The sequence below is a fragment of the Protopterus annectens genome, chromosome 17.part0 (assembly GCF_019279795.1).
Source record: "Protopterus annectens isolate FY-2018-M chromosome 17.part0, PAN1.0, whole genome shotgun sequence".
Classification (NCBI taxonomy): Eukaryota; Metazoa; Chordata; order Ceratodontiformes; family Protopteridae; genus Protopterus; species Protopterus annectens.
Genome location: NC_056751.1, coordinates 1,243,615 through 1,264,401, shown reverse-complemented (window position 1 = coordinate 1,264,401; position 20,787 = coordinate 1,243,615).

Below are 20,787 nucleotides of genomic sequence, written 5' to 3'. Positions count from 1 at the left end.
ATTGTGCCCATCTACTCATCACTCATCAGGCTCATAACTGAATACAATGCCCCATTTGGGATGTACCTTACCCGACACCTGCAGCAACTGGAAAGACCCCAAAATTACCTCACCAAGAGGATCAAGGGACTCAAACAGATGCCCTACGCAGTTAGGCTAAAGGAACTCCAGCTCTACTCAGTTGCTTACCGCCTACTCAGAGGCAATCTGTGCCTGACGTATAAAGCCATGTCCAACCCAGAATTAATGGACATGCTCCACCTGAGGAAATCCAAATCCCTTAGAGCTACATGCTCCAGGGACTTAAACCTCAGCACAGAAATAAATAGGACACGCTGGAGGGACAGATTCATATCCCAGAGGGTCCCCTCACTCTGGAACAAAATCCCAATCCATGTTAGGCAGAGTCCCTCAATGACCCTCTTCAAGAGAAATCTTGATTTGTGGATGGGAGATCATAGGTTTACCCCTGGGATCTCTTCTGTGTCCCTACTAGACAGAGGCAGAGTAAACTAACCTCAAAAGGGCTATCTTCTGTGACCTACTATACAGAGACACAGTCAACTAATCTAAAAGGGTGGCGAAAGCCAAACACAATCTGGCTCGGCTTATAAATGCCCTAGGGCAGATAGCCTAGTATCAACCTATGAACCTATGAACCTATGTTCAGTATAGGTATATTATGTAAAAACTCAATAGACATTTTGGGTGTTTCCTTGATAATATTAGATAGGGGTGCAGTTGTAGATGTGAGATAGAAAAAGCAGGCTTATAGAATCATAGCAGTTTATACATATGTGATGAAGAAAGAAAGAGAAGGGATGTTTAAAAAATCTTAGACTATGTAATTGTGAATATGGATCTAATATTAGTGGGGGATTTTAATTATGACTTAAGAAAAAGAAAAAAAAGAAGTTGTGATGTTAAAATAATGTCAGAAATAATTAAGAGTGGAAAGTTATATATATGAGGCATCAAACAGTGGACTTACAGAAGGAATAAACTTAGAACTGAGATGGATTACTTTATGATTTCACAAATTATGACAGCTATACACTAATGTATAAAAGATTTTGGGATAATTTGGCAAAGGGATATGTAAAATAGGCAAAATATTAAAAGATTTAATGAAAAAGATTAAGATAAGGAAGGCATAGAAAGTCTTAGGCAATTACAGAAATATGTAGGTATAAGAAAATTTTATAACAACTAAATGTCTTGGGGATACATTTTTAAGAGAAATATAAGAAATGTATTTTGAAATGGTGAAATTTATAAAGAAAAGAGGAAGAGAAGAACAAATATAAGGAAGTACACAATTATGATTTAGAGATTTAGTAAAAAATAAGAAAGATTTTTGTAAGAGGGAGAAGGAAATATATGAAATGAATTAAGAGATTAACAGGATGTTGTTTAAACAAAGATATTTTTAAAAGGGAAAAGGAAGAAGTGGCATCTTATTTAAATAGGATAATAAAAGAAAGCATGTGAATAACAACAGAATAATAATAATAGAAATAATGAACGAGAGAGAAGAAAATGTTAAAACTCAACAAGAAATAAAATAATGCATAGAAAATACATTTAAAGACAATAAAATCGAAAGAAAAAGTGGAAAGTAAAAAAATATATATCAAAACAGGATAATGAAGATTGAGAGAAAGAAATAACAATGGAGAAAGTGAATAAAAAATCATCAGCAAATGGAATTAACAACAGGATTAGCTGGGATAGAATAGTATATGTATAAAGACATGCTAGGTTGGCAGAAGAAGTATCTCATGGAGGTTTTAAATGAATGGTTAGAGAAAGGTTCAGGACAAGAAGAAATATGTGTTGGAGCTATGAAATTTATATGGAAAAATAGGAAAAAGAGGATATAAAAAAATTATAATTTTAAATACCTCAGATTGTAAGCATTTTATGAAAACAATAAGAAAGCAGTTTGGAGATTAAGTTAAATAAAATATTGGAAGAAACTATATTTGGGAAAATTTGAAAAGGAAGTTGAGTTATTGATGATACTAAGAGAAAATAGTAGATTGTATCTTGAATAGGAAAAGAGAAAATAAAATCATGGCAGGTGATCTAAGTTTTGATGGGATGCAACATGACGTTTTATGGGACATAATGAAAGAATATAAGTGAAAAGATAGTAAACATTTTTGTTTCAGAGAAAGAAAAAAAAAGAAAGAAAAGTTGTAGTGAATTGTTGGTTAAGTAAGGATATAGATATAAAAATTAGTATAAGACACGGGTGTCCAACAAATTTTATTTTATTTGCATTGGTTATGAATGCAGTGGTTAGTAAGATACATACATCATTAAAATAGCATAATATGGGCCTATATAAGGCATTAAAGTACTAATTATGTTCTCTTATGTGGGTGATATTGTTTTAATGACAAAGAACAAAGAATGGATGGAAGTAGCTATTAAGCAATTTGATCAATATTTGGGAGCTATAGGCATAAATATAAATAGGAATAAAAGTAAAAGTAAAGTAAAGGTATAGAGATAATAAGTAAAATAGAAAGTGTTAAGTTGAATATGGAAGCAATAGAAATATTAGGTATACAATTTGGTAAGGAGACAGGATGCAGCAATGGGAAGATATCATATAAAACCTAAAGAATATATATTTATTTTGGAAAACATATACATTGTAATATATTAAGAAAGTGTACTTAATAAACTATGCATTATTGGAAACATTGCATAGTTGACAAATGTGTTCATGATTCCTGTAAAATATGAAAAGGAAGTAATGTTTCCATTTCTATGGGGATCTAGACTAAATCCATTGAAAAGAGGTGTGTTATATGTAAAATAAAAAGGAGGGCTTGATGTGGTAAATCCAGTTGTTTAGCTTCATTGAATGCATATAAAGTATTAACATGACTAAAAGAGGAAAATAAGTCATTAATAAGTATAATAATGAAAGAAAGATTCAAGAAAACATGGTGTATGATGAGTAAATTGAAAAGGGAGAAAGAATGTATAAATGGGGAAAAGATTATTAAAAATATCTAAAATAAAGATAAGTGACAGAATATAATAAGAAAGAGTGATATTTAAACATATTGAATAAGCATTACTGTTGGTAGGATTCAATAAATTCCAAATTGGCTTCATACAAAGCCTACAAGTTTATATGTTTGCGTGGTGAGCAGCAGCAGTGATTAAATATTCATGCCCTGCTCCACATTTAATTATAAACAAGTGCAGTTTCACAGCTGGCAAAAGTGTTGCTGGCTAGGAAACTCTATAAAGCAACACCAACAACAAACCTGTTTAGCCAACATCAAACTAGGTTAGTGAGATTGTGCAGAATGCCACAGTGATTACCAGGGTTTATCATATAGCAATGTATATGGTTCAAACACAGTGCAGTACAGCGTATATAGTGCAGAGTATTGTGGAATCCCATTAAGGCATTCTGTAAAAAATGTTTTAAATATCCTGTAAGGGTACATGGCCTGCCATTTAAAATAAACAGTCAGAAAAAGTATGTGTATTGAATAGGGACACACAGATGAATTATAGTAATGAACATAGGGAAAGAGGACAGGTGAAACATTATAATGTACAGCAGATGTGGTCATTTAAATGGAAGACAGTTGTAGCAGGAACATTAATCACATATTGATATGGTATAGTATGGACTGCACAGTGAAAATGTATATTATATGATTGTCAGACAAGGTGACATAACAAGGACAAGGTGACAAAACAATGGAGAAGATATAAGCATCATGGCATGAACAATGGAGTGGACATCTATCAGGGATGTTATATACAATTAGGGTTGGGTGCATATTATGAACCTGTGCAAATTGATTTGTCTGAATATGAGTGTAATGTTATATTAGGTCTATAACAAGTGTGATGAAGTCACAGGCTCATGGACAACAGTAGAAGAAGCATGTACGATCATGAACAATATCAGAATAATACCACCAGTAATCCCATGTCTCTGACACAACATATGTGATTCTAAGTGATCATAGATGGTTTTGTACAAACACACTTGTACAATTATTGACATGTTAGCAATCTATGAGGGTAATCAAGCACACTGTCCTGAGACTGCAACATCTGCTGGAGATGGTAGGAGGGACACTGCTATGCCTGTATGTGACATTATTATCACTACAGGCTAGCTGATTGGTGTGCATGGCATGTATATATATATATATATATATATATATATATATATATATATGCATACACACATATATATGTGTGTGTGTGTGTGTGTGTGTGTGTGTGTATGCTTTAGTTGCAGCATCTCAAGATGATTTACTGGGCTGTAGGTAATTGAAAATGGAGTTTTCAGCATCTATATACAGCGTGCTTGTAACTGCTGTTCCTCTCTGCTCACTGCTGGTGTAGTCATGCCCACGTCCTGGTTGTTGTCAAGGTGTTTCCTGTGTACTCCTCTCTCTGTTCAGGAGAACACATTGCCCAGTCCAAAATCATGTAAATCTCAATACATTTTTTTAGTTTTAGCGCCAGAGAGACGTTTCTCATATTGGCTAATATGTTCATGTAGCTGATCAATCTTGTCAGCTATTATTTCACTAGAAAATGTGTCAAAAATGTCATTATGCAGTATATTAATCTCTTTAAGCAGCTCATCTTCTTCTGGTTTCGGCTACTCAAAGATAGAGTCCTAGAACATGTAAGGGACATTAAAAAAAAAGAGACAAGTGCATTAGCGATGTATGTTGTAAAGGAGAGAGCCACACACACCTTCAAGTTTCTAGTGTTACATATCATACAAGATAATAAAAGAGGTGGGAACATGAACAACAAGACCGAAGCCTCAGAACAAGAATGGATAATTAGGCTTCAGGCTGACAGACCACCTGGACTAAATAGTAAGGCTTCACTGAAACCTTTTCTTAGGAACAGGGCTTTGAAACATTGATTATTATGTCTGGTCACATCTTCTAATATTTGTACATATATTTTACAGTTTTACCACTATCTAATTTTATAGAGCATGTTTTTACAGTTTTTTTACATATATTTTTAGTTCACTATTTATATGATTGTTTATATAGTGTTTGTATAGTGTATGCCTTTAACTTTTATTAATTCAATCAAGATGCTGTTAACTGATTGGATATGGCCTAGATGTATCATTATTTAAACAAGAGCAGCAGTTACTGTAGTATGTCTGAGGAAGCAGAGAGGACTCTGTGAAAGCGCTCACATGTTTTATATTTTTACTATTTTGTATTAAAGTGTTGTTTTGCTGTGTGCATTCCAACGAGTTGTTGGCTTTTTTGGAATATTATACTTTTATCATTGGTTACTTTATCCAGATTCAGGGGATCTGTGTTTGATATTCACCACAATTTCAGGATTAACTGGGAAAAGTAAAGAAAAGAAAAGAAAGGAAATGAAAGGAAAGGAAAGGAAAGGAAAAGGAAAGAAGAACATTATGCAGACCAGTCCTGCCTATATTTAGTTTTCTGTGCATAATAAATTCTCTTTGTTAATATACTTGCACAAATGTGGGATGTTGCTAGTTTGAAACTCATCCAACTACTGGTGGAGTATATCCCTCTTCAGCCTTTTTAGGTCATTGATATGGCATCTACACTATTCTCCATTCTATGGGATGCCAGTCACTTTGGATCCAGCCTTGGTCAGACTATTCCAAGCCTCAGACTTGACTGGGAGCTAACATAGTCACCCTTGCAGAAGTCTTTGTCTGTGGTGCTTTACCAGGAGTCCAATAAATATTCTGATTTCCTGAACACCTCCCCTCTGCACCCGAAATATGGCACCTTCCCCACTAGCAGCAGACCAAGGCAATAGGCCATACCAAATAATGATTTTCCATCAGTTCCTGTTATCATGTACACTGGTAGTGCACAAACACAAGAAATTATGCCAGCCACATTTGCATGATGTTAAATGGAGAGCAACAGTGCCAAGCATGGAGAAAAGCAATTTTTGAAACTGGAAGGTTAATCTGTCACTTGACATTAGTTTGAGGGGTGTCTGCTGCTGTAACTGTTAGGTGATTTATCATTGCTGACATGCACATTAGGCATGAATGTCCTGACCTGACACATGTTTGTTTGGCTTTATACACTGCAAAAATTGATTTTTACAGTGTGGGATTAACACCTATGCATAAGGGACAAAACACTTTCTTCCCCAGCAGTGATGTTTCATCTTTGCCACAGAAGAAGTGCTTCTCAGACATAGTCATGAATAATTCAGAAATACAGATGACTGATTGAGGTGTTAGCCATATATGTGTGTGACCTGACAAGGTCCTTGTATATAGATTCATTTGCATGTGTGTCTTGTTTAAGTATGAAGGTTATCCAAGTCCAGATAGCAGAATTATACTTACAGATACATAGTAGACAGTATACCATCAGTCATACATCTGTATCCTCATACATATAACTCATATCATCTGCGCTATTTATAATTATATCTAAAGTGTTATAAGTGATTATTTAATATAATGTGAAATGGAACAACAGTAAAAATGTCTGGAATTTCCTGTATTAGAACCCAGGACCACATGCATGGCAGCCCTCCACTTACACCTGTCGCCACAGAAATATTTAAATAGCACTTCTATATTTACTCTTCCTTACTATAACCTGGACTGTCACAAAAGTAAAAAAATATGTTGCACTTACTGTATTACAGCCCTACACTTACACCTGCTGCCACAGAACTGGTTATATAACAGATGGATAATTTCCTATTCATTCTTAAGTTCTTTTTGTTAACTGCTGCATACACCACTTAACATGTTTGAATGGTGCTCAGCAGAATCAACAGAATGTAGCCTTTTTGAAATTATTGACTGCATCCCGTCTGCAAGTGTTTAATTGTTGCAGGTGCTGGGGAAGCTTGCTAACTGCTTGCAATGTTGCTTAGCTGTGCTGAATGATGGAAAGTAAAAACTACAACAATGTATACTTTTTGATTTTTACACTGTCTACATCCTGTCTACAGATGTTATGTCTGCTTCCTGTGTGGGCCACTAGTCCAGGTTTGCTCACTGCAAAGCATCATGCAAATGACATAAGCACAGCTAAACCTAACATTCATTGTGTTTCTCTATTTCCCTTGTTTATACTAAGCCAAACACTGAGCAAATACTGTCATTAAAAAAAGGAAAATTATGTGAAATGAAAAGAAATCTATTAAGCAGCACTACAAACTTTATGTTGGTACACATGAAGTATTTTACACAGCTCTGTATTTGAACTCTCCCTCAATGAACATTCAAAATACAGTAAGGGTGTGTTATCCATCTTTGCCACACAAACAGCTTTGCAACAGAGAATTAAAATCATTGTGCATGTAACCTACTGCAACATCATCCACAGTACTAACAAAACATACAACAGTATTTTGTACAGATATTAATTTCAGATTTAGTGCAGTGAGTGATCACACAACCATTTATGACTAGTGCTTGCATAAATGTAGTTCTGTCTTATCTCTCTGTGTTTGTTGTTCATTCTAGTCTTATCTGCCCAGTAGTCTGACACATGTGGTCATAAGGCATTCTGTATCATTGTCTTTAAAATGTGTGAGGTTGTTAAATGGCAATAATATACAGACGTTTTATGGGACATAATGAAAGAATATAAGTGAAAAGATAGTAAACATTTTTGTTTCAGAGAAAGAAAAAAAAAGAAAGAAAAGTTGTAGTGAATTGTTGGTTAAGTAAGGATATAGATATAAAAATTAGTATAAGACACGGGTGTCCAACAAATTTTATTTTATTTGCATTGGTTATGAATGCAGTGGTTAGTAAGATACATACATCATTAAAATAGCATAATATGGGCCTATATAAGGCATTAAAGTACTAATTATGTTCTCTTATGTGGGTGATATTGTTTTAATGACAAAGAACAAAGAATGGATGGAAGTAGCTATTAAGCAATTTGATCAATATTTGGGAGCTATAGGCATAAATATAAATAGGAATAAAAGTAAAAGTAAAGTAAAGGTATAGAGATAATAAGTAAAATAGAAAGTGTTAAGTTGAATATGGAAGCAATAGAAATATTAGGTATACAATTTGGTAAGGAGACAGGATGCAGCAATGGGAAGATATCATATAAAACCTAAAGAATATATATTTATTTTGGAAAACATATACATTGTAATATATTAAGAAAGTGTACTTAATAAACTATGCATTATTGGAAACATTGCATAGTTGACAAATGTGTTCATGATTCCTGTAAAATATGAAAAGGAAGTAATGTTTCCATTTCTATGGGGATCTAGACTAAATCCATTGAAAAGAGGTGTGTTATATGTAAAATAAAAAGGAGGGCTTGATGTGGTAAATCCAGTTGTTTAGCTTCATTGAATGCATATAAAGTATTAACATGACTAAAAGAGGAAAATAAGTCATTAATAAGTATAATAATGAAAGAAAGATTCAAGAAAACATGGTGTATGATGAGTAAATTGAAAAGGGAGAAAGAATGTATAAATGGGGGAAAAGATTATTAAAAATATCTAAAATAAAGATAAGTGACAGAATATAATAAGAAAGAGTGATATTTAAACATATTGAATAAGCATTACTGTTGGTAGGATTCAATAAATTCCAAATTGGCTTCATACAAAGCCTACAAGTTTATATGTTTGCGTGGTGAGCAGCAGCAGTGATTAAATATTCATGCCCTGCTCCACATTTAATTATAAACAAGTGCAGTTTCACAGCTGGCAAAAGTGTTGCTGGCTAGGAAACTCTATAAAGCAACACCAACAACAAACCTGTTTAGCCAACATCAAACTAGGTTAGTGAGATTGTGCAGAATGCCACAGTGATTACCAGGGTTTATCATATAGCAATGTATATGGTTCAAACACAGTGCAGTACAGCGTATATAGTGCAGAGTATTGTGGAATCCCATTAAGGCATTCTGTAAAAAAATGTTTTAAATATCCTGTAAGGGTACATGGCCTGCCATTTAAAAATAAACAGTCAGAAAAAGTATGTGTATTGAATAGGGACACACAGATGAATTATAGTAATGAACATAGGGAAAGAGGACAGGTGAAACATTATAATGTACAGCAGATGTGGTCATTTAAATGGAAGACAGTTGTAGCAGGAACATTAATCACATATTGATATGGTATAGTATGGACTGCACAGTGAAAATGTATATTATATGATTGTCAGACAAGGTGACATAACAAGGACAAGGTGACAAAACAATGGAGAAGATATAAGCATCATGGCATGAACAATGGAGTGGACATCTATCAGGGATGTTATATACAATTAGGGTTGGGTGCATATTATGAACCTGTGCAAATTGATTTGTCTGAATATGAGTGTAATGTTATATTAGGTCTATAACAAGTGTGATGAAGTCACAGGCTCATGGACAACAGTAGAAGAAGCATGTACGATCATGAACAATATCAGAATAATACCACCAGTAATCCCATGTCTCTGACACAACATATGTGATTCTAAGTGATCATAGATGGTTTTGTACAAACACACTTGTACAATTATTGACATGTTAGCAATCTATGAGGGTAATCAAGCACACTGTCCTGAGACTGCAACATCTGCTGGAGATGGTAGGAGGGACACTGCTATGCCTGTATGTGACATTATTATCACTACAGGCTAGCTGATTGGTGTGCATGGCATGTATATATATATATATATATATATATATATATATATATATATATATATATATATATATATATATGCATACACACATATATATGTGTGTGTGTGTGTGTGTGTGTGTGTGTATGCTTTAGTTGCAGCATCTCAAGATGATTTACTGGGCTGTAGGTAATTGAAAATGGAGTTTTCAGCATCTATATACAGCGTGCTTGTAACTGCTGTTCCTCTCTGCTCACTGCTGGTGTAGTCATGCCCACGTCCTGGTTGTTGTCAAGGTGTTTCCTGTGTACTCCTCTCTCTGTTCAGGAGAACACATTGCCCAGTCCAAAATCATGTAAATCTCAATACATTTTTTTAGTTTTAGCGCCAGAGAGACGTTTCTCATATTGGCTAATATGTTCATGTAGCTGATCAATCTTGTCAGCTATTATTTCACTAGAAAATGTGTCAAAAATGTCATTATGCAGTATATTAATCTCTTTAAGCAGCTCATCTTCTTCTGGTTTCGGCTACTCAAAGATAGAGTCCTAGAACATGTAAGGGACATTAAAAAAAAAGAGACAAGTGCATTAGCGATGTATGTTGTAAAGGAGAGAGCCACACACACCTTCAAGTTTCTAGTGTTACATATCATACAAGATAATAAAAGAGGTGGGAACATGAACAACAAGACCGAAGCCTCAGAACAAGAATGGATAATTAGGCTTCAGGCTGACAGACCACCTGGACTAAATAGTAAGGCTTCACTGAAACCTTTTCTTAGGAACAGGGCTTTGAAACATTGATTATTATGTCTGGTCACATCTTCTAATATTTGTACATATATTTTACAGTTTTACCACTATCTAATTTTATAGAGCATGTTTTTACAGTTTTTTTACATATATTTTAGTTCACTATTTATATGATTGTTTATATAGTGTTTGTATAGTGTATGCCTTTAACTTTTATTAATTCAATCAAGATGCTGTTAACTGATTGGATATGGCCTAGATGTATCATTATTTAAACAAGAGCAGCAGTTACTGTAGTATGTCTGAGGAAGCAGAGAGGACTCTGTGAAAGCGCTCACATGTTTTATATTTTACTATTTTGTATTAAAGTGTTGTTTTGCTGTGTGCATTCCAACGAGTTGTTGGCTTTTTTGGAATATTATACTTTTATCATTGGTTACTTTATCCAGATTCAGGGGATCTGTGTTTGATATTCACCACAATTTCAGGATTAACTGGGAAAAGAAAAGAAAAGAAAAGAAAGGAAATGAAAGGAAAGGAAAGGAAAGGAAAAGGAAAGAAGAACATTATGCAGACCAGTCCTGCCTATATTTAGTTTTCTGTGCATAATAAATTCTCTTTGTTAATATACTTGCACAAATGTGGGATGTTGCTAGTTTGAAACTCATCCAACTACTGGTGGAGTATATCCCTCTTCAGCCTTTTTAGGTCATTGATATGGCATCTACACTATTCTCCATTCTATGGGATGCCAGTCACTTTGGATCCAGCCTTGGTCAGACTATTCCAAGCCTCAGACTTGACTGGGAGCTAACATAGTCACCCTTGCAGAAGTCTTTGTCTGTGGTGCTTTACCAGGAGTCCAATAAATATTCTGATTTCCTGAACACCTCCCCTCTGCACCCGAAATATGGCACCTTCCCCACTAGCAGCAGACCAAGGCAATAGGCCATACCAAATAATGATTTTCCATCAGTTCCTGTTATCATGTACACTGGTAGTGCACAAACACAAGAAATTATGCCAGCCACATTTGCATGATGTTAAATGGAGAGCAACAGTGCCAAGCATGGAGAAAAGCAATTTTTGAAACTGGAAGGTTAATCTGTCACTTGACATTAGTTTGAGGGGTGTCTGCTGCTGTAACTGTTAGGTGATTTATCATTGCTGACATGCACATTAGGCATGAATGTCCTGACCTGACACATGTTTGTTTGGCTTTATACACTGCAAAAATTGATTTTTACAGTGTGGGATTAACACCTATGCATAAGGGACAAAACACTTTCTTCCCCAGCAGTGATGTTTCATCTTTGCCACAGAAGAAGTGCTTCTCAGACATAGTCATGCATAATTCAGAAATACAGATGACTGATTGAGGTGTTAGCCATATATGTGTGTGACCTGACAAGGTCCTTGTATATAGATTCATTTGCATGTGTGTCTTGTTTAAGTATGAAGGTTATCCAAGTCCAGATAGCAGAATTATACTTACAGATACATAGTAGACAGTATACCATCAGTCATACATCTGTCGTATCCCCTCATACATATAACTCATATCATCTGCGCTATTTATAATTATATCTAAAGTGTTATAAGTGATTATTTAATATAATGTGAAATGGAACAACAGTAAAAATGTCTGGAATTTCCTGTATTAGAACCCAGGACCACATGCATGGCAGCCCTCCACTTACACCTGTCGCCACAGAAATATTTAAATAGCACTTCTATATTTACTCTTCCTTACTATAACCTGGACTGTCACAAAAGTAAAAAAATATGTTGCACTTACTGTATTACAGCCCTACACTTACACCTGCTGCCACAGAACTGGTTATATAACAGATGGATAATTTCCTATTCATTCTTAAGTTCTTTTTGTTAACTGCTGCATACACCACTTAACATGTTTGAATGGTGCTCAGCAGAATCAACAGAATGTAGCCTTTTTGAAATTATTGACTGCATCCCGTCTGCAAGTGTTTAATGGTTGCAGGTGCTGGGGAAGCTTGCTAACTGCTTGCAATGTTGCTTAGCTGTGCTGAATGATGGAAAGTAAAAACTACAACAATGTATACTTTTTGATTTTTACACTGTCTACATCCTGTCTACAGATGTTATGTCTGCTTCCTGTGTGGGCCACTAGTCCAGGTTTGCTCACTGCAAAGCATCATGCAAATGACATAAGCACAGCTAAACCTAACATTCATTGTGTTTCTCTATTTCCCTTGTTTATACTAAGCCAAACACTGAGCAAATACTGTCATTAAAAAAAGGAAAATTATGTGAAATGAAAAGAAATCTATTAAGCAGCACTACAAACTTTATGTTGGTACACATGAAGTATTTTACACAGCTCTGTATTTGAACTCTCCCTCCAATGAACATTCAAAATACAGTAAGGGTGTGTTATCCATCTTTGCCACACAAACAGCTTTGCAACAGAGAATTAAAATCATTGTGCATGTAACCTACTGCAACATCATCCACAGTACTAACAAAACATACAACAGTATTTTGTACAGATATTAATTTCAGATTTAGTGCAGTGAGTGATCACACAACCATTTATGACTAGTGCTTGCATAAATGTAGTTCTGTCTTATCTCTCTGTGTTTGTTGTTCATTCTAGTCTTATCTGCCCAGTAGTCTGACACATGTGGTCATAAGGCATTCTGTATCATTGTCTTTAAAATGTGTGAGGTTGTTAAATGGCAATAATATACAGTTGTCAATAAATGAAAGGGAGGTTTAATGTTACTGAACAGAAACTATGAAATGTATACTGCTTACTTATATTTAAAACCTTGATACAATTATTTCTACACTTTCTAAATCTAACCTGGCTGACACACCCACTGGAGGTAAGGGAGTCTGAACTGCTGTTGTGTTTTCCTTCTTCCTAGCAGTAATCATTCACAGTTGCAATCCATTAGCAACAAACACAGAGGGAGTGACTGCACTATGTTTACATCTGATACACGGAGCCACATATTTGGGATTCAGTAAGTTTAATGAGTTCACACCTCATTTGCATCTTCACTGTGCTGACAGTCCTGAAACTACACTATAAAAAGGGAACCATGCAGCTAGGGAACCTGAAGGTGAGGAGACTTTATGTGTATAAAACAGAAGAAGATATTACTTTGGGATTTATCTGCACAGAAGACTACTGATCTTCATAAGGTATGCTTGCATTTTTCAACTTTATACTGGATATGCTGAAATGTCAGTAAGAAAAAGATCTGTTTATATATGTGTGTATACATGTATATGTATATATATATATATATATATATATATATATATATATATATATATATATATATATATATATATATGTGTGTGTGTGTGTGTGTGTGTGTGTGTATATATATATATATATATATATATATATATATATATATATATATATATATATATATATATAGATATATATATAGATATATATATATATATATATATGTATATATATACACACATACACACACACACATACATATTAGTTAGCAAATGATACTTTTATCTGTATGCATTTCTTAGAAGTGTACTGATGGCATAGGCATGTTTGTCAGGGCATTTTACTTTCTCATATGCCCAGCCTTATTAACTGTCATCACAGGTGCTAATGTTACAATTGTTTTTCTATTTACAATCTTCTATTGTTATTTCTGTGTAATGTAGGTGTCCTATATTGTCAGTGACACAGAGGTGTTAAGCTTCTTGGATGGACCATGCACACCTCTAGTGGAGTGCTGGCCACAGGTAGACATTAGTGGCAATTGCCTAAAATGGAATGTTTTGTGGTAAATATGTACATGTTTCAGGGGCAGTTTATTTGATAGCACTTTTAATAGTTTATTGATTGTTTATTAGCAAAACATGTTATTTGCTTGTTGTTTTGGGAGTGGGGTAGCCACTTTGCATTGCTGTGTTGGCACATACAAAATTTGCTATTGTTACTCTCCTTGTTTTGGATCCAGCTTTCCATTGTATGTGATTGTAATATGTTAAAACCACACAATTCCTTTTTTATATTTGAATATGTGACTGTTTTATGTTCCTCCAGTGGGTAATAGTGAAATACTACATTTTATGTGTTATATGAAAGTAGGACTGTTATTTATGTGATTCTTATGTGTATTATCCTTTTTTGTGTTTCATGTTGCCTATGACTATGGCACCCAATCATCCCAATCCCCTCAAAACCCCCTTCAGTGACCCTGAGAATTAAGTCATTGTGGATGCATTTAGGCAACATGATGCCTTTCTGCTTGAGAGGGGTTGTGGGGATACATCTGTTAGAATGCAATTTGGCAGCAGATAGTGACTGATGTGAACACAGTAGGTGGCCAGAGCAGGATATATGATCAGGTGCACCACAGGACCACTAAAAGGATTTTATCAGTGCAAATGAGAGCATTGGCAGTGGCCTGTGAATGGATGGCTACCGGGAGGGTGCCTGTTACAGAGACACCACTGACACCAAATGAAGAGTTCCTGTCCACTGTCAAGGATCCAGACACCTCCCTGGAATGTGCACAACAGCATGTCATTGATGTTGGTGCTGCCATTTCAGGGAGGACAAGTATGTCCGAGGAGGAGCTTCCAGGTAGGCTTACCTATCTCAATTGGTAAGCACTTCTTGCACAATAAAACATTGACATGAGTACTTAAGTTCTTTTTAACATTAAATTCCTTTTTTGGGGTCATTTGTAGATTGTTACAGTTAACAACACATTCTGACTGATTTCATATGGGCTTGGGGTGGACATGTCATCCAAGTTCTTGTCAAAAGTATTGTTAATGGACATATAAAGTGTAAAATGTTTTAACCCCTTGTGCTACTGTTCATTGTGATGATGATGTTGTCATTAGCTTTTGCTTAACTTCTTCCAGGACCATCCACCATAGGGATCCTACAATCATCCGTACATTGTAAGCCAAATATTTTAATGTTAGTACTGATGAGCAGTTCAAAGAAATATTTAGTTTGTGATGTAGATGTCAGGGCTGTTGCATGTATTGCTGTACTTTCTGTAATAGTTGTGCCAGTGTTAGTTTATTAGCATATATTGGACTATAGTAGGGAAGGTATTCTTTTTTTCACTGTGTTTGTTGCTTATTATCACAGATGATCTTGACAGTGGAAGTGTGGGACTTCTACCACCTGATGTCAGAGTATCAACAGATGCAGATGATGATGGTAGCCAAACAGAGGCACAATCAGGGGATACAGAAGTTGAATCTGATACTGAGGTTGACATACACCCATACCCTGTGATTTGAATTGACATAGCCAGTTGACCTATGCCAACCCATTCCAATGAGCTCTCAGATATTGGACAGGTGGAGGGTGAGACATTCTATCAGGGTAGTGTGGTTACTGTAGCTTCAGTGCCTGTTAACTCTGGCTATAGCCAAGTGTGGATGAGGTGCTATGCAGGAGGGTTGTTAGGGGTACTCAGAAGAAGCCTGCTGTCCATCATCCTCCTGATTCAGGTGTGCCTTCCCTTTGCCACTTGACGTATGTTTAGGGCTTTCATGGAGGTGCAGACATTTTCCAATACATCCTCCAGAGAAATGTTTAGGGTTGTAGATGTGACACAGGCTGACATGTGTGACTGCCTCCATCGTGTTTCCAATTAAATGGATCGGATGAATGACATGCTGTTATGGGCAGTGTCTGTGATAGAAGGTCTGCAGGAAGGGGGATGGCATCCATGTGGCTGTAGGTCAGCCACATTACCTGATGTTATCCACTGTAGCTGTGGCTGATCACGCTGCAAATAGTGGCACTACTTCCACTGTTCTGTCAGTGGTTGAGGTGTCCACACCCTGACATGGCAGGTTATGGAGTCCTGGTCCTGGGCATCCTCATGAGGGGAGTTCATCCAGAAGATATCAGCCACATTCAAGTAGCAGCAGTGCATTTGACCATGGGTGTGGGAGTGCCAGTACAACTCATGTCAGACCCAGTTCTAGCAGTTGGATATGACAGTGATGAACTGCCACCTCTACCATGACTTACACCTGTCTGACATACCAAGACACAGAGCTTGCACAGGGCTTGGCTGTGTTCCTGCAGACACTCACACACCAATTTCACCTGGAGGGCCCATGCAGACATGCACATCAGTTACATGGTTCAGCCATGTTTTAAGCTCATTCTATCTCACTAACCATTTGTTACTTTATCCAAGTGTCTGCCTACTTCTCTTTCTTACTCACACACACTTACCTTTTGTGTCAGCCTAGGCTTCCTGCCACCACCCCCCTCACAACACCCTGTGCAAGCGATAATACCTGTGCTATATCCTTGTTTTCTGTCTTTTGGATCCAGGGATACATAAGCTTTGTGGCTGATGCTCAGGGTGCAAAGCTGACTTAGTGCTTAGTATATCTGTGTTTGTGATGTTGTTTTGCTAATTGTGCTTTTGAGAAATATTGGTCTTAGAAAGTTAGACAGTTGAGAGAATCAAAACAGTTTTTGTATCAGCATTTTTAAGAATATTCTGAAGGTTGTGAAGTCTGAAACTGAAATGTGTCTTATTACTTTCTCACTTCTCTCATCAATGATTTTCCAGTACAAAAGTATAAGGCCAAACTGGGGACATTCAGCAGCCATCAGTACTTTTGAGAGGTATGAATGTGTGAATCGTTGATGCCTGAGTCCTATTCCTTGATAGAGGACACATGTTCACATAATTCTGTGTTGTTACATGTTAATGTCATTGTTTACATTACCAAATAACAAGAAGAAAGGATATTCCATTCATTTGTGTTATTAAACAATTCTGTTTTAACACTCCAGGTTCAGCACTTACCTTGTAAATCTGGCAGTTGGCACAGTTTTAGTTCAGGGGTGAGTCTGACTGATGCTAGGAGTACACAGCCATTAAATGGGTAGGTAAAAGTTGTGAGCATTGCCTGGCATCAATGTTACTATATGTATGTTTGCAGGATGAAAGTTTTAGCCCTTTAGGTGGTGAGTAAGTGTGCTATGCATTGCCTCTTAGCCAATGCAAGGGTATATTGAGCATGTCTATATCTGCCTACACCTACAACAGCTGCTGGTTCACCCTCTTACTGTTCACCTATATGTGGTTGTGGTGACCTTGCAATTGGTTGTGGGGTCTGTGCTTCTTCCCCTTGTTGATCCTGCTGAAGCTATTCTCATGGTACAGCTGGTGAAGATTTCAGTACATGTACATAGATTGTACTGCAGGGCTCCCCCAGATGTATCTAGGCACCAGAACTGTGAATTCAGCAGCCCAAACACTTGATATATGATATTTCTGGTTTGAGCATATGCCTCATTATGGTGTTCTTCAGCAGGTGTGCCTGTATTTCTGACTGGAGTGATTAACCATGGTTCCAGTGGATAACCTGCATCCCCCAGTAAATCACCCTATAGGATGTCACCCCTAGAGAACATATGATACAGTTGGGAGGTGTGCCAGATATGTGAGTTGTGGCAACTGCCTAGATTGTCAGCAGACACATTCAAGATGATTCCCTTACCATTACACATGACTTGGCAGTTAATGGAATGGAAGCCCTTTCTATTTATATAGACCCTTCCTTGTTCCCCAGGTGGTGCCTTGATTTCTATATGTGTACAATCTATGGCACCCAGTACTTCAGGGTAGTGTGCTAAAGGGTAGAACTCCTGATTATTTGTGGCCCTGTCTTCAACAGTACAGAGTAAACATGTTGTCAGTGGCATGTTGGAGTACAGCATTCAAGAATTGATGGAGGATCCTGGATACTGATGCCTGTGACACCCCCAGTATGTCCCCTGTTGGCCTCTGAAAGAAGGTTCCTGTAGCTAAAATTCTAAGTGCTGCACATACCTTTGTTTCCACTGGTATTGGTTCCCTTTGTTTTGCTCTGGGTCTGAGTTGAGGACAGCAGAGGTTGGAGAGTTCCTGTATTGTGTCTCTATCTACCCTGTAGCACTCTACAATTTCTACCTCATGCAGATTGTGATAAGTTAACTGGGGTCTGAAAACTCTTCTCCTTCTTGGGCATGGTCTACTACCAGCAGTAGCAGCAGCAACAGCATAGACTTCAGCCTGTTGAACATACACATGAATTAAAACAACAGCAGCCCCTAACATTCTTTCTGTGTCGACGCCTTTCTGTGGTTGTTCATAGGTTCATAGGTTGGTACTAGGCTATCGGCCCTAGGGCCTATACAAGCCTAGCCATAACAATTCCCTGGCTATTTCTTCTCACACTATTTGCTTCCCTGGACCCCTGTCTAGCAGGGTGACTGACGTGATCCCTGGGGTGAATTTACTTTCTCCCATCCAGTCATCAAGGTTCCTTTTGAAGAGGGCCAAAGAGGTGCTCTGCTTGACATGTATGGGCAGTCTATTCCAGAGTCTAGGGAGTTTCTAGGTCAGGAACCTATCCCTCCAGCATGTTTTGTTTATTGTAGTGACAAGGTTTAGATCCCAGGAGCATGTGGCTCTGAGGGATTGGGAAGTGTAGCATGTCCAACAGCTCATGACCTTGTATGTTAAGCAGAGACTGCGTCAGAGTAGACAATATGCGACAGAGTATAGCTGGAGTTTATTAAGGCGGTCAGCATAGGACATCCACTTGAGGCCTGTGATTCTTTTAGTGAGGTATTTCTGTGGCCTTTCCAGTTGTTGCAGATGTCTTGAGAGGTACATACCAAATGGGGAGTTGTATTCTATAATGGGTCTAATGAGGGATGAGTACAGTGGGACAATGACCTCCTTTTTTCTGGATGAAAAGCCCTTAGTGATGAAGTGTGCCACATAGAAGGATTTCCTGACTGTTGTGGCGATGTGGTTATTGAAGGAGAGACCACTGTCCACCTGTGTCCCTAAGTCTCTTATAACACTTTTGGTGTTTAGTGTACTGCCACCTATGTGGTAATTCATGGGTACATGTTTTTTCCCAAAGGGGATAACTATACATTTCTTGCATTGAGCTTGAGTCCATGGCTCTGGCACTAAGCATGTGTTTCTGTAAGGCCCTTATGTAGAGTATCGACACAGTTTGAAGTCATCTGCGAACTTTGTTAGCCAGAATCCCTTAGTGTTGGCATGTACTTCAGAGAAGTAGATGGCAAACAAGAGTGGTCCCAGGACTGAACCCTGAGGTACTCCACTTGTCACTTGTCTGGAGCTGGATTTGGAGCCAGCTAATTTTGCAGTGTGGATTCTGTCAGTAAGCCAGGTGGCAACCCATCAAGTGATGTAGGGATTAATGCCCATCTTAGTAAGTTTATCTATGATTCCAGAGTGGGGGATGGTGTCAAAGGCCTTGGCAAGGTCCAGATAGGCTGTGTGGGCTGCCTTACCCTTGTCCATGGCTCTGGAGACTGATTTGAAGAAGTCAATCAGGTTCAGGAGACAAGATCGGCCCTTCACGAACCCAAACTGGGTGGGGTCCAGTGTTTTAAGATTGCCAATGTCTTTGTTTATAAGTTCCATGATAATATTTTCCATGGCTTTGCTGATCAGGCTCATCAGACTGATGGGGTGGTAGTTCCTTGGATCCAAGGTGGATCCCCCCCCTTGTGGAGTGGGATAACTGTAGCTATGTGCCACTCAGTGGGCATGAAGCCTGAGGTGAGGGTATGATTAAACATGACACTTAGATGAGCTGCCAGTTCATTTTGTAGTTCATGTAGTACACAGCCCGGGATGTCACCTGGTCCCATGGATGCTGTATTCTTAGCTTTGGAGAGTGCGTTTTTTATCTGTGTGGCCGTTATTACTGGAATTTGGCAATCTTCTGGTATTGAGATGGTCCATTTAGGGGGTGAGAGAGGGGTGAAGTTGGCACTGAATCGATCTGCCAGGATATTGGCAATATCCTTGGGATCAGTATATTTAATGCCATTCTGTTGTAGCTCAGAGCAGATCTGAGCATTGCCATTTAGATTCTTGACATAGTTATATAATGCCTTGTGGTTGTCTTTGGAATCTTTGGTAATTTTATTTTCTTAACTAGCTTTGGAGGATTTTATGAGGGATCTCCGCTTCTTACTGAGGCTGGTAAGGGAACTTTTTGCATCCTGGGATTTTCCTATTTTCTGCAACAGTTTCTTCCTTTTGTTGTAAAGTTTGTTTATGGCAGGAGACCACCAGATTGGCTTCCTTTTTTTTGGAGGAGAGCATCTTAGTTCTATTTAGGATGGCACATTTCATGCATGAGTGGATGTGCTCGTACAGTGCCTTAGTGTAGGACTCAGCAGTCAAACTTTCAGTTCCCGTCTGCATGGGTGTCATGAAGTTTGTAACTTCTGACTTGAGTAGCATGAAGTTGGCTTTGGAGAAGTTTTTTATGGAGGTTTCCTTACTGGGGAGTGTGGGTGGGATGTGGATGTTAAGG